At 42.4% G+C, this 11640-nt stretch overlaps 1 protein-coding gene across 9 annotated transcripts in view; it reads right to left on the bottom strand.

Moving 5' to 3' along the window:
• The window catches only part of elavl3 (ELAV like neuron-specific RNA binding protein 3), a 40217-nt gene extending 29957 nt beyond the window's left edge, over positions 1-10260 (bottom strand). For 8 of the 9 annotated variants that reach the window (XM_034190648.1, XM_034190653.1, XM_034190655.1 and 5 more), the window contains exon 1: positions 10220-10260. The gene's annotated coding sequence lies outside the window, so the exon portion shown is untranslated. Of the gene's footprint in view, positions 1-42; positions 56-10219 lie in introns of those variants that run through there. The other variant, XM_034190650.1, reaches the window with a different exon arrangement.
• Positions 10261-11640: the final 1380 nt, after the last annotated feature.

Below are 11640 nucleotides of genomic sequence, written 5' to 3'. Positions count from 1 at the left end.
GCGCAGCTCCTGCCTTTATTCCTCACTTTCCATTTAAACAACTTCACTCTTAAACCTTTGTTTTTGTGAATAAAGGCGCCAGTCACACATTTTCATGACACATTATCCATTGGTGACAAAAATCCATATATAGGGGAGAAACAAGACAAATTGCGCTGTAATTGCGCCATAAGCAGCTGATAGAAACAAAGCATGAAAGCCATAATAAGATGAATGAATGGATTATTTCTGATGTCCTCCTACACGGCAGATGGTTAGCTCCACAGGGTCAGGTGCAGACATGAGAATAACTAATTAAATACCCTTTGCACAGGCGTAGCTAGGGGTTGGATTTCATGTTCAGCCCCCACCCCACATCAAAATATTCCACATGCATGGATGGAAGAAATATTTTGAGCCAAACCACCTGCTTCGTGAAATGACTCATAAGATGAGATGTACATTATTAGCCACTAAGGAAAATTGCTGTGGGCTACAAGTTACCAGACCCAGACAGAGTAGCATCATTTACAATAATTCCAACATGAGTACAAAATCAAGATACATACAAAATACTAGAAGAGCACTTGGAGAGTGCATACTTTCACCAACACTTGCCTTGCAGTGGTCTAACATGTAGCTATTCTCTTGCACAATTAAAAAAAAAGTTGGAAAAACTGCTGGATCCACCCATTTGTTTGGATCCACTTTAAAATTCATCTTTATATGTCTTTGTAAATATTACAAAGACATCTCACAGTGTGAGATAGAACATTTTCCAACATTTTCACGAATTTCTCAAGAAATAATGCAGAGCTTTGGGGGGTAATTAACTGAGTATATGTAAAGTGCTAATAGGTGAGTTTTGTTTGAATCCAGATAATGCAGATTTTGTGTGTGGGGGAAACACTCCTGGTTCTGCCCCTTTAATTGGATTAAGATTAACTTCAAAGTTAATGATTTGCTCCTTAGCCCATACCCCACCCTTGCACCAAGTTTCATGAAAATCATTTCAGTAGTTTTGTATACTCCTGCTAACAGACAAGCAGCACTGAAAATATAACCACCTTGGTGGAGGTAACAAAAACATGGGTGCAAACAGCCCATAATGCAGAGTCCCTAATGACCTCTGACTCTATTTTAAATTGCTGTTGAGAATTCATTCATTCAAAATTTTATAAACAGTTGTCAAATGAATTGCTTCAGATTGTAACTCACTATTTAGAAATACCTCAGATAAACCAGTTGTTAAATGAACCAAATGCTTCATAAAATGATTGAGCTTTCTAAATGCTCAAAACATGAAATAAAATAATTGCTTCAGAGAAAGACTTGCTGTGTTGAAATACTTGAAATCCTAAATGAAATGCATGCATCAAAAATGGTAGTTGTGAAAACCTTTTTCTTACTAAATGAAATAATTGCTTCTGAAAATGATTCACAACGTTGAAACAGTTATAATGCCAAGTGAAACAATTGCTTTAGTTGATCATTCCTGGCTTTGAAATGCTTGGAAAAAGATCAACTGTTTCAAATACAGTCCTTTTTCAAAATGTTTAAAACTGTCAATGTAATTACTTAAAAAAAAACAGTTCAGCATTTCAAAACACCTGAACCCCAAAATGAAATGCATGTGTCAAAAATGACTGGTATTAAAAAAAAATTGAAACATTAAATTAAACATGGTTTGGAAACTACTCTTTTTTTTCCCCAAATATAACATAAATAAAAGAAAAAATCCTTCAGAAAATGATTTACTGTTTCAAAGCATTTGAAGTACGGTGCATCCAGAAGTATTCACAGCACTTCACTTTTTCCACATTTTGTTACATTACAGCCATATTCCATAATGGCTGATTTTTTTTTTTTTTTTTTTTGTCTCAAACTTCTACTCACAACACCCCAAAATGACAACCTGAAAAAAGTTGACATTTTTGCAAATTTATTAAAAAAAAATAAAAAAAAATAAAAAAATAAATAATAATAATAATAATAATAATAATAATAATAATAATAATAATAATAATAAATAAATAAATAAATAAATAAGAAGAAATTACATATACTTAAATATTCACAACTTTTGCCATGAAACTCAAAATTGAGCTCAGGTGCATCCTGTTTCCACTGATCACCCTTGAGATGTTTCCACAGCTTAACTGGAGTCCACCTGGGGTAAATTCAGTTGATTGGACATGATTTGGAAAGGCACCTGTCTCCACATAAGGTCACACAGTTGACAGTGCATGTCAGAGCACAAACCAAGCATGAAGTCAAAGGAATTGTCTGTAGACCTCTGAGACAGGATTTTCTCGAGACATAAATCTGGGAACCTGCATAAGCATGTGATGCCCACAGATGAGCTATCTGCAGACTAGATATGAAGCAACAGTTAAAAATGGTTCACTGTTTCAAAGTGTTGAAAAGCACAGAATTAAACAACTACTTTAGAAATTGAGTGTTTCAAAATGCTTGAATGCTTACCCTGCACCCCCCCACCACCACCACCACCAGCAGCTACCACAAAGTACTGATTGGATCCCTACACTGAAAGTTACATCTGTACTCCAATCACCTGTTTTTGCACAGTCTCATTTGATTACATTGTATTTATTTAACAGTGAACATAGTTTTGCCTATTTGATTCTTTTACTTCTTACAGAAATGTTTTTTCTTTTGTTTTTCTTATTGTTTATGCACCAATAACACCAGATCAAATTCCTTGTAGAGTAGTAGAGTAGAGTAGAGTACTTTTATTAATCCTGAAGGAAATTAAGGTGTCTGTCAGCTTACATAAATACATAAATACACAAAAATACACAAAGACCTAATACACTATAACCTATATACCTATATCACTATAACCTTCTGTGTGGTGTTAAAGAGCTGGATGGCCCTGGGGACAAAAGACTTCCATAGTCTGTCTGTCTGGCAGGGGATGGCACGGAGTCTGTAGCTGAACAGGCTCCTCTGGTTGTCCAGAAACTGGTGCAGGGGGTGTCTGTCATTTTCAAGTATGGAGTCCAGTCTGCTCAGGGTCCTCTTCTCAGCTGTTGTAGTGAGAGCCTCCAGTTCCATGCCCACCACAGAGCCAGCCTTCCTCACCAGCCTGTCTAGACATCCAGCTTCCGTCTTCCTAATGCTACCACCCCAGCAGGCAATAGCATAGGACAGTACACTAGCCATGACAGACTGGTAGAACATCAGCAGGAGTCTGCTGCAGACATTGAAGGATCTCAACTTCCTGAGGAAGTAGAGCCTGCTCTGTCCTTTCCTGTAGAGTGCTTCTGAATTAGCAGCCCAGTCCAGTTTATTGTCCAGGTGTACCCCTAGGTACTTGTAGGTGCAGACTGTCTCCACTATCTCCCCCTCGATAGAGACAGGCACCAGTGGTGGGGTGGTCCTCCTGAAGTCAACCACCAACTCCTTGGTGTTGGTGACATTCAGCTGCAACTGGTTGTTCCGGCACCATCTGACAAAGTTCTCCACCAGTCCCCTATACTCTCCTTCCTGACCATCCTCGATGCACCCCACAATAGCAGTGTCATCAAAGAACTTTTGCATGTGGCAGGTCTTCGTGTTGTAACTGAAGTCGGAGGTATACAAGGTGAACAACACTGGGGAGAGCACCATTCCTTGTGGCGCTCCCGTGCTGCTGACCACAGTCTGAGATGTATGGTCACCCAGCCTAACGAACTGGGGTCTTCCAGTGAGGTAGTCAGTTATCCAGGTCACCAATCCCGTTTCTACTCCCATCTGCAGCAGTTTGTCACTCAGCAGGAGTGGCTGAATGGTGTTGAAGGCAGTAGAGAAATAAAAAAACATGATTCTCACAGCATTGCCTCCCTTGTCCAGGTGAGAATGCACCCTGTGTATCAGATATAGGATAGCATCCTCAACTCCCACTCTCTCCTGGGAGGCAAACTGCATGGGGTCCAGTGCATGGCGAACCTGGGGCTTCAGTATGTTAAACAATAGCTTGTATGTGCAAACTTACTTGGCAATAAATTCAATTGTGATTCTGAAGCATGACAACAGCTACAACTTGTGGGCTGTGCCCCCTCAACTGAAAAAAAAAAAAATCCTGTCTACGCCCCTGACTGTTGATTTTGTACCGAGTTAACAAAGGTAGAGTTGTGGGTCTTATCCAGAACAAATAAGAATGATCTGTTCTTTGCATTCTGAACGAGCTGCGATTCACGTTTCATTCAGGGGTTTTTTTTTTTTTGTTATTTTGCAGTATCTCCTTCCTGATGAGTTCTCATCCCTCTGCACCTCCTGCTGCTCCCTGCTGTGTCCCTCACCGTGTGATGAGTGCTCACTGAGACATGCTGTTTGGACTCATCTATAATGCATCCCTGCCCTGGGACATCATGTGTGACAAATGACCTATTTCTGTGCAGACCCCCATAGGGCCGTGACCTGGGGGTGTGGGTGCATGTGGAAGTGTGCATAAATCACGGCATGTTTGTTTTTTGAGTTTGCATGTGGTAGCGAGTCAGATGAAGGGTTGCGTTTGGGCTAATGTTGATGCCAGTTGTATTTTTGCTTGACTCTCTGTAGGTGGACACATGTCTGTGTGGAGAAGACAACACAGGACACGTTGTTTTTTTCTTCTCTGATTGTTTCGCCATCCATCCATCCATCCATCCATCCTTTGCCGTCACACTTGTACGCCCTCTCCTCCTTCCTATCACTGTCCTGCAGCTCCCTTCCAGTCAGAATCTGAACACAGGCTCTGTCTGATATTTTACATAATTGCCTTACATAAGTAGCAAGCTCAGCTCAAAGCTGGGATGATATTATTGGAGATGAATATTGCATGAGGAAAGCACTCGTTAAGCGTTAATAAGAAGAGAGATGGAGCCCCACTGTCAGTCTGTCTTAACCCCGCCCCCACCACTCTGTCAAGCAGTGAGTCAAGTCATCCTGGATGTGTTTGGTGTCTTTGAGTCACTTTGGTAGGGAGAGTGCACGTCTGTGTATGTGTTTTTTTTTTGTTGTTGTTGTTGTTGATTGTTTTTTGGTGTGTATGGATGAAGGAGAAGAGAGGCCTCGATTCGGTCATTAGGTGCTTGTGTTTTTTCCGTCTTTGTTTGGTGAATAAAAGCGGCTCTTGTACCACAAAGGGATTCAGGTTCATCAAGTGACTGCAAACCCCATTTACAGTTCACACGTAATGTGAATAAATGGGCTTAATTGCGAGCCCTCATTAGAGCCACGGTTAGTTGTATGGCAGATGAATCCCCCCCATGCATAAGAGGGCATTTGAAACAACAATTGTCCTGGATTACGGAATCAAAGGATCAGGCATTGATTTTAGTTAAAAAGTATTCCTGTCTCCACCTCACAACCCGATGAGGATAAGCGAGTGAGTGAAGTATTTCCCCTCCTCCTGATTAGTTGCTTATTGTTCAGAGTACCTCCATTACAGGAGACTGCGTGGAAGTCTTATTGACTATGTTCTCTTGGAATATTGTGGAATTTTGTTGACTCCGTAAGCATTTAGGAAATATTTTCAATAACATTGACTGACTTATGGTTTGTTGTGAATACTGATAGAATAACTCCATTAATGTCAATTCTGTCATTTGTACAAAGTTAAAATATAACATATATCTTTTAATGTTGAATAATGCACTAATTCTGAGGTTTTGTAACAAACACAGACAGATCGCAAAGGATTCTGGGTAAAAGTGCCTCTGCTAAACACTGATTGGTTCAGTCATTCATTATGTAAACCAACACGTTAATGTGACGTGTGTCATGTGTTGGTGTTTACAGATAAATGTGCTTTTGTAAAATATTCCATTTTTTAATTTGTAAAAACAGGCGTTTTTACAGATCCCTGGAAGTGTCATTGCAAAATGTTTTGCATGTGGAGAGAATGTGTGCTCATTTTATTAGTGCCGTGCGCACGTTTTATGATGTTGTAAAACGTGCACTCAATATTGTCTTGACACATAAATGTTGGCTTTACACTGTGCGAGTTTTGGCCCTTTTTCAGATGATTTTTCATTCGTGCGAGAATTTTTTGGACAAAGTTTCAGGTTAATCACACATCCTGCATCGTGTAGTGTACATGGAGTAACAAGCTGTGTTTAACATCTCACGACCACCTCCTGATCACCGATCGTATGGTCGAATGAAAATCAAACCTGTTTGATATTATTCTGGTCAGCCATTGTGAGGGTATCCTGCTGCTGAAGAGCTACAAGCGTCCAACTGCTCGCACTGTGCATGTGGAAACACCACAGACCTGTCTTGTAATGTTTTTTTTGTTGTTGTTTTGTTTTGTTTTTAAACTTTGATGTCTCCCATCGAGAGTTTTTGTAAATTAAGTTTGAAAAAAGCTTACGTTTTGCTTCTGGAAACACGAGTCAACGTGTGGTTTTTGAACGTACAATGTGTGTGAGAACATAAATCATGCACTCTGAACTTTTACACCGTGCGCGGTTCTGTGCTACAGTTTGAACTGAAACCGAGTACAGTGATTAAAAATATCATACAGTGTCTGCCCAGCTTCAGGATGAATACTGCCATGAACTGCCATGAACACTACTGGCCAATAGATGGCAGTAGAGGCCTTGAAAACTTGCCAAAACAAAATTCCAGATAATCCGTGTCTGCTAAATTTAAGATGCATGGAATTTAATAAATGCAACTACAATAACAACATCTATAAACCCAGAGAATATATTCATGAGAGTTTTAGGCACTAGAGTTTAATGCTGTTGTCCGTGGAGCCTGAACAGAGTGTCTGAAATGCATTTGTCCTGTTGTAAACGTACTGCAATTACCCTATCCTACCGATAATGCACTGCTGGGCACAGCATGTGCTCACTAAAACCTTAAAAATTAGCACATTACTTTAAAACTAAAACATATATCTGATATTTTCACTTGATAAAACTTCAGACATGACAGTAATTTTAAATAACTTGTCCAAAATTACTATGGTTAAAATTTGAATCATAAGTTAAAAATGTATGCCTCTGGATGACTTGGGTGATATTACCAGCGTATCAGCATGGTGTTAAAGGAAATTATTTTTTTTGTGACCAGTTCTCTTTTGCCTGCAAAGGATAGAGCAGTTTCTCCTGGAAGCAGCTCTCTTCTGTTTGCGGAGGGTAGAACTATACATCTGTTATGAAACTTTTAACAGGTAGGTGCTCAACTGATTTTAAATTTTAAAAATGTTTTCTGCTGTTCAGCTTTGTTTACTACGTTATCGGTCTAAAAGGTATTGGACAAAAATGAATCGGAAGATAATTGGTCCAATTTTTAGTTTTTAAAGTTATCTAAAAACATCATCCGATAATGAAAATATTATCTTCGATAATTATCTGTTATCGGATTATCGGAACTGTGCCCACCACTGCGTCTGTCTGATAGGACACGTGCATGGGCCTGGCCAGACACGTGTCCTGTGAGCAGCACACCGTAGGACCATATGACAAGCCAACAGTGCGACAAATACGACACTTTCAGTCACATATCAGCAGTAATACATCGTAACAAATGCCATTTGTCAGTTATCATGGCGCATTTTTTTTCTGTTTTTTTGTTTTAAATATGTTTATCTGCTTGTTGGTTTTAGCCATTTCATGCCCCTGTTATAAGATAGTGATTGTAGTGCAGTGGTAAAGTTTCTGTCTGGTAATCAGAGCTTGCAGGTCTGAATCCCGTTAGAGGCATTTATTTTTTATTTAACCAGGGTTATTTAACCGCAGGTTCTGTATTGCTTCCCCTTTTATGTATAATTTATATCAACCCAGTGATTCTGGTACATTTCCTACTTCCATCCATCCATCCATTTTATCCAGAGTCGGGTCGCAGGGGCAGCAGCTCAAGCAAAGCTGCCCAGACCTCCCAATCCACACACACCTCCCCCAGCTCCTCCGGGGGAACCTAGAGGCGTACCCAAGCCAGCCGAGAGACGTAGACCTTCCAGCATGTCCTGGGTCTTCCCTAGGGCCTCCTCCCAGTGGGAGATGCCCAGAACACCTCTCCAGCGAGGCATCCAGGGGGCATCCAGAAAAGATGCCCAAGCCACCTCAGTTGGCTCCTTTTGATGTGGAGGAGCAGCGGCTCGACTCCGAGCTTCTCCCGAGTGACTGAGCTCCTCACCCTATCTCTAAGGGAGCACCCAGCCACCCTACGGAGGAAGCTCATCTCGGCCGCTTGTACTCGCGATCTCGTTCTTTTAGTCATGAGCAAAATCTCATGACCATAGGTGAGGGTCAGAACGTAGATCGATTGGTAAATCGAGAGCTTTGCCCCCCTGTCAGCTCTTTCTTCACCACGACGGTCCGATACAGCGACTGCATCACTGCAGACGCTGCACCGATTCATCTGTCAATCTCACGCTCCATCTGTCCCTCGCTAGTGAACAAGACCCTGAGATACTTAAACTCCTCCACTTGAGGCAAGGACACTCCACCGACCTGAAGAGGGCAAGGCACCTTTTTCTGGTCCATGCTGATTTTCATCCCAGACGCTTCACACTCGGCTGCAAACCACCCCAGTGCACGCTGAAGGTCCTGATTTGATGAAGCCAACAGAACCACATCGTCCACAAACAGCAGAGATGAGATTCTGTGGTTCCCAAACCGGACCCCCTCTACACCCTGGCTGCGCCTAGAAATTCTGTCCATAAAGGTAATGAACAGAACCGGTGACAAAGGGCAGCCCTGGTGGAGGCCAGTGTGCACTGGAAACAGGTTTGACTTACTACTGGCAATGCGAACCAAGTTTCTGCTGCGGTCGTACAGGCACCGGATAGCCCTTAGCAAAGGACCCTGGACCCCATACTCCCGTAGCACCCCCCACAGGGTCCCCTGAGGGACACGGTCGAACGGCTTTTCCAGATCCACAAAGCATATGTGGACTGGTTGGGCAAACTCCCATGAACCCTCGAGCACCCTATGGAGAGTGTAGAGCAGGTCCAGTGTGCCGCGACCAGGACGAAAACCACACTGCTTCTCCTGAATCCAAGGTTCGACTATCGGTCGAATTCTCCTCTCCAGTACTCTGGAATAGACCTTACCGAGGAAGCTGAGAAGTGTGTTCCCCCTACAGTTGGAACACACCCTCCGGTCCCCCTTCTTAAACAGAGGGCCCACCACCCCGGTCTGCCAATCCAGAGGCACTGTCCCGGACTGCCACGCAATGTTGCAGAGACGTGTCAACCAAGACAGTCCCACAACATCCAGAGACTTAAGGTACTCAGGACGGATTTTATCCACCCCAGGAGCCTTGCCACCAAGGAGCTTTCTGACCACCTTGGTGACTTCATCCTGGGTGATGGATGAGTCCGCCTCTGAGTCCCCAGTCTCTGCTTCCTCTTCGGAAGACTCGACGATGGGATTGAGGAGATCCTCGAAGTATTCCTTCCACTGCCTGACAACATCCCCAGTCAGGCTCAACAGCTCCCCACCTGCACCGTAGACAGTGCCGGTGGAGAGCTGCTTCTGCCTCCTGAGGCGTCGGATGGCTTGCTAGAATTTCTTCGAGGCCGACCAATAGTCCTCTCCCATGGCCTCCCCAAACTCCTCCCAGACCCAAGTTTTTGCCTCTGCGACTACACGGGCTGCAGCACGATTGGCCTGCCGATACCTGTCAGCTGCCTCCGGGGTCCCACTTGTCTCTTTGTTTCTTCTATGGACTTTGAGTTTGAAATAAAGTAAACTACTAAACTACTTACCAACAAAGACAAGTAGGACTCCTTCTTCAGCTTGACGGCATCCCTTACTTCCGGCATCCACCACCGGGTTCCGGGACTGCCGCAGCAACAGGCACCAGAGACCTTGCGACCACAGCTACGAGAGGTCACATCGACAATGGAGGTGGAGAACATGATCCTCATGGTCTCCAACCTACCCCGGGACCTGGGAGAAGCTGTCCCGGAGGTGGGAGTTGAAGACCTCGCTGACACAGGGTCCCACCTGTCGTTCCCAGCAGACCCTCATGATACATTTGGGCCTGCCAGATATCATACTTGAAACCTAAAATTCACGAATGCATGATTTTCTGGCAGGCAGAGGCCTCTCTCCAAAAGGCCTGGTTCTTGGCAAATTACTGGGCTGTGGCAGCAGCAATGAAGCATTTCAAAGATCCGAGATGAAACTCGTCTCTTTCTAAAAGGACATTTGTTGATAATGGCAACTGGCCTAATACAACCCTTTCTGTATTATTTGACAATTTTCTGGTGGCCTTCTTCACGGGCTTAGTCTTGCACTTCCTCTCTGTCTTCTTGACTCTCTCCTTCTCTGTCTGTCTGGATGCGTTGTCTCTGGGCTATTATTAGAGTAGACAGGCTGGTGGGAGGAAGTCTCTGAAGTAGATGCTCTTGTCATCTTTTTATTTATGGATTATATTCTGCCATCCACGTGCCAGTGTAATTCTCTGTTAGCAGTTGCATCCTTTTTGTTTCAGCACAATATATAACATGTTTTAACGTTTTCAGGCAATATGGAAAGTACGTGTTGCACCTTCAGTGAGAAGGGAGAGCAGACCTTCTGTAATCCATATTTATTCAGCTACATAAGTATTTGTATATCCATCAGAGCCTGAAAGTAATTGACCAACAACAGGATTGTTATTAATACAAACTATCACTTTTTCTTAAGGTAAGTCAGGGGGTGGATACATGTACATTTCCAAGTAGATCACTATGTCTTGGTCTTCATTCACATCACTCATTAAGAAACATAAATAGTATTTGTATAGTAAATCTGTCTGGTTATCACAAACTGTTTGACTGTGAATGGAAAATAATCGGGGAAGCCACAAGACACTCTCTATCAGTTCAGTTCATTTTAATTTATTTAATTTGAATAGCACCAATTCAAAAAAAAATAGGTCACCCAAGTCGCTTCACAAGGGTGAGGTCTAACCATACCCACTCTGAGTTACAGGCTTTTGTGGATATGACTGAAGGAACCATGGATGGTGCAACTTTTGTCTTTTGCATCAGCAGTTATGCAGGTTGATAGTGGAGAAGCACAGACAGTCTTAAAAAGAAGATGTAAAATTTCAGCTGCAGTTTGCCAGAAGGCAAATGGGAAACTCGAGCATAGATTTGATCTGTTTTCTTGTGGTATGTTTTCTTGCATGATACGCCATTCATATCCACAGAAGCCAATAACTACTTCACGGTTCTCATGGCTGTCTTGGTGGTGGTGTCGCTCAGTTCTTCGGAACTGCGTTCACTCGACAGATTTACCGATTTACAGTACGATGCTGTTTGCATTTCTTAATGTCAAGACATATTTGGTGACAGAAATGTTCAGGTATCCTTCCTCTGACTTGTTGAAAGAAAACTGGCTGAAAAAAATTATCATTTAATTTAGTTTGTCCAGTTACCAATAGGCTATGAAAATGATGTGCGCAAATGGTGGTAAAATGGAAATTGGAAAAGAGGTATTTTCATTAAGCCTCTTGAATTAGACCTAAAAGTCTATATGCTGCAAGCACATCTACATTGTTTCATTGCAACGCCATTGTGACGTGCACAGAAGCAAAATTATAAAAATTATGTCACTGTCCTTTATGTCGTTACACAGAGATATGTAAAAACAAACAAACAAAAACCATTTGTACCATGCTGAATACCTATTTTTGAGAAATGTGCCTTTTTCTTTTTCTGGGAAATTGCTG

This window comes from Thalassophryne amazonica, chromosome 16, assembly GCF_902500255.1.
Source record: "Thalassophryne amazonica chromosome 16, fThaAma1.1, whole genome shotgun sequence".
NCBI classification, from domain to species: Eukaryota; Metazoa; Chordata; class Actinopteri; order Batrachoidiformes; family Batrachoididae; genus Thalassophryne; species Thalassophryne amazonica.
This window is presented reverse-complemented; position numbering and strand designations above follow the sequence as displayed.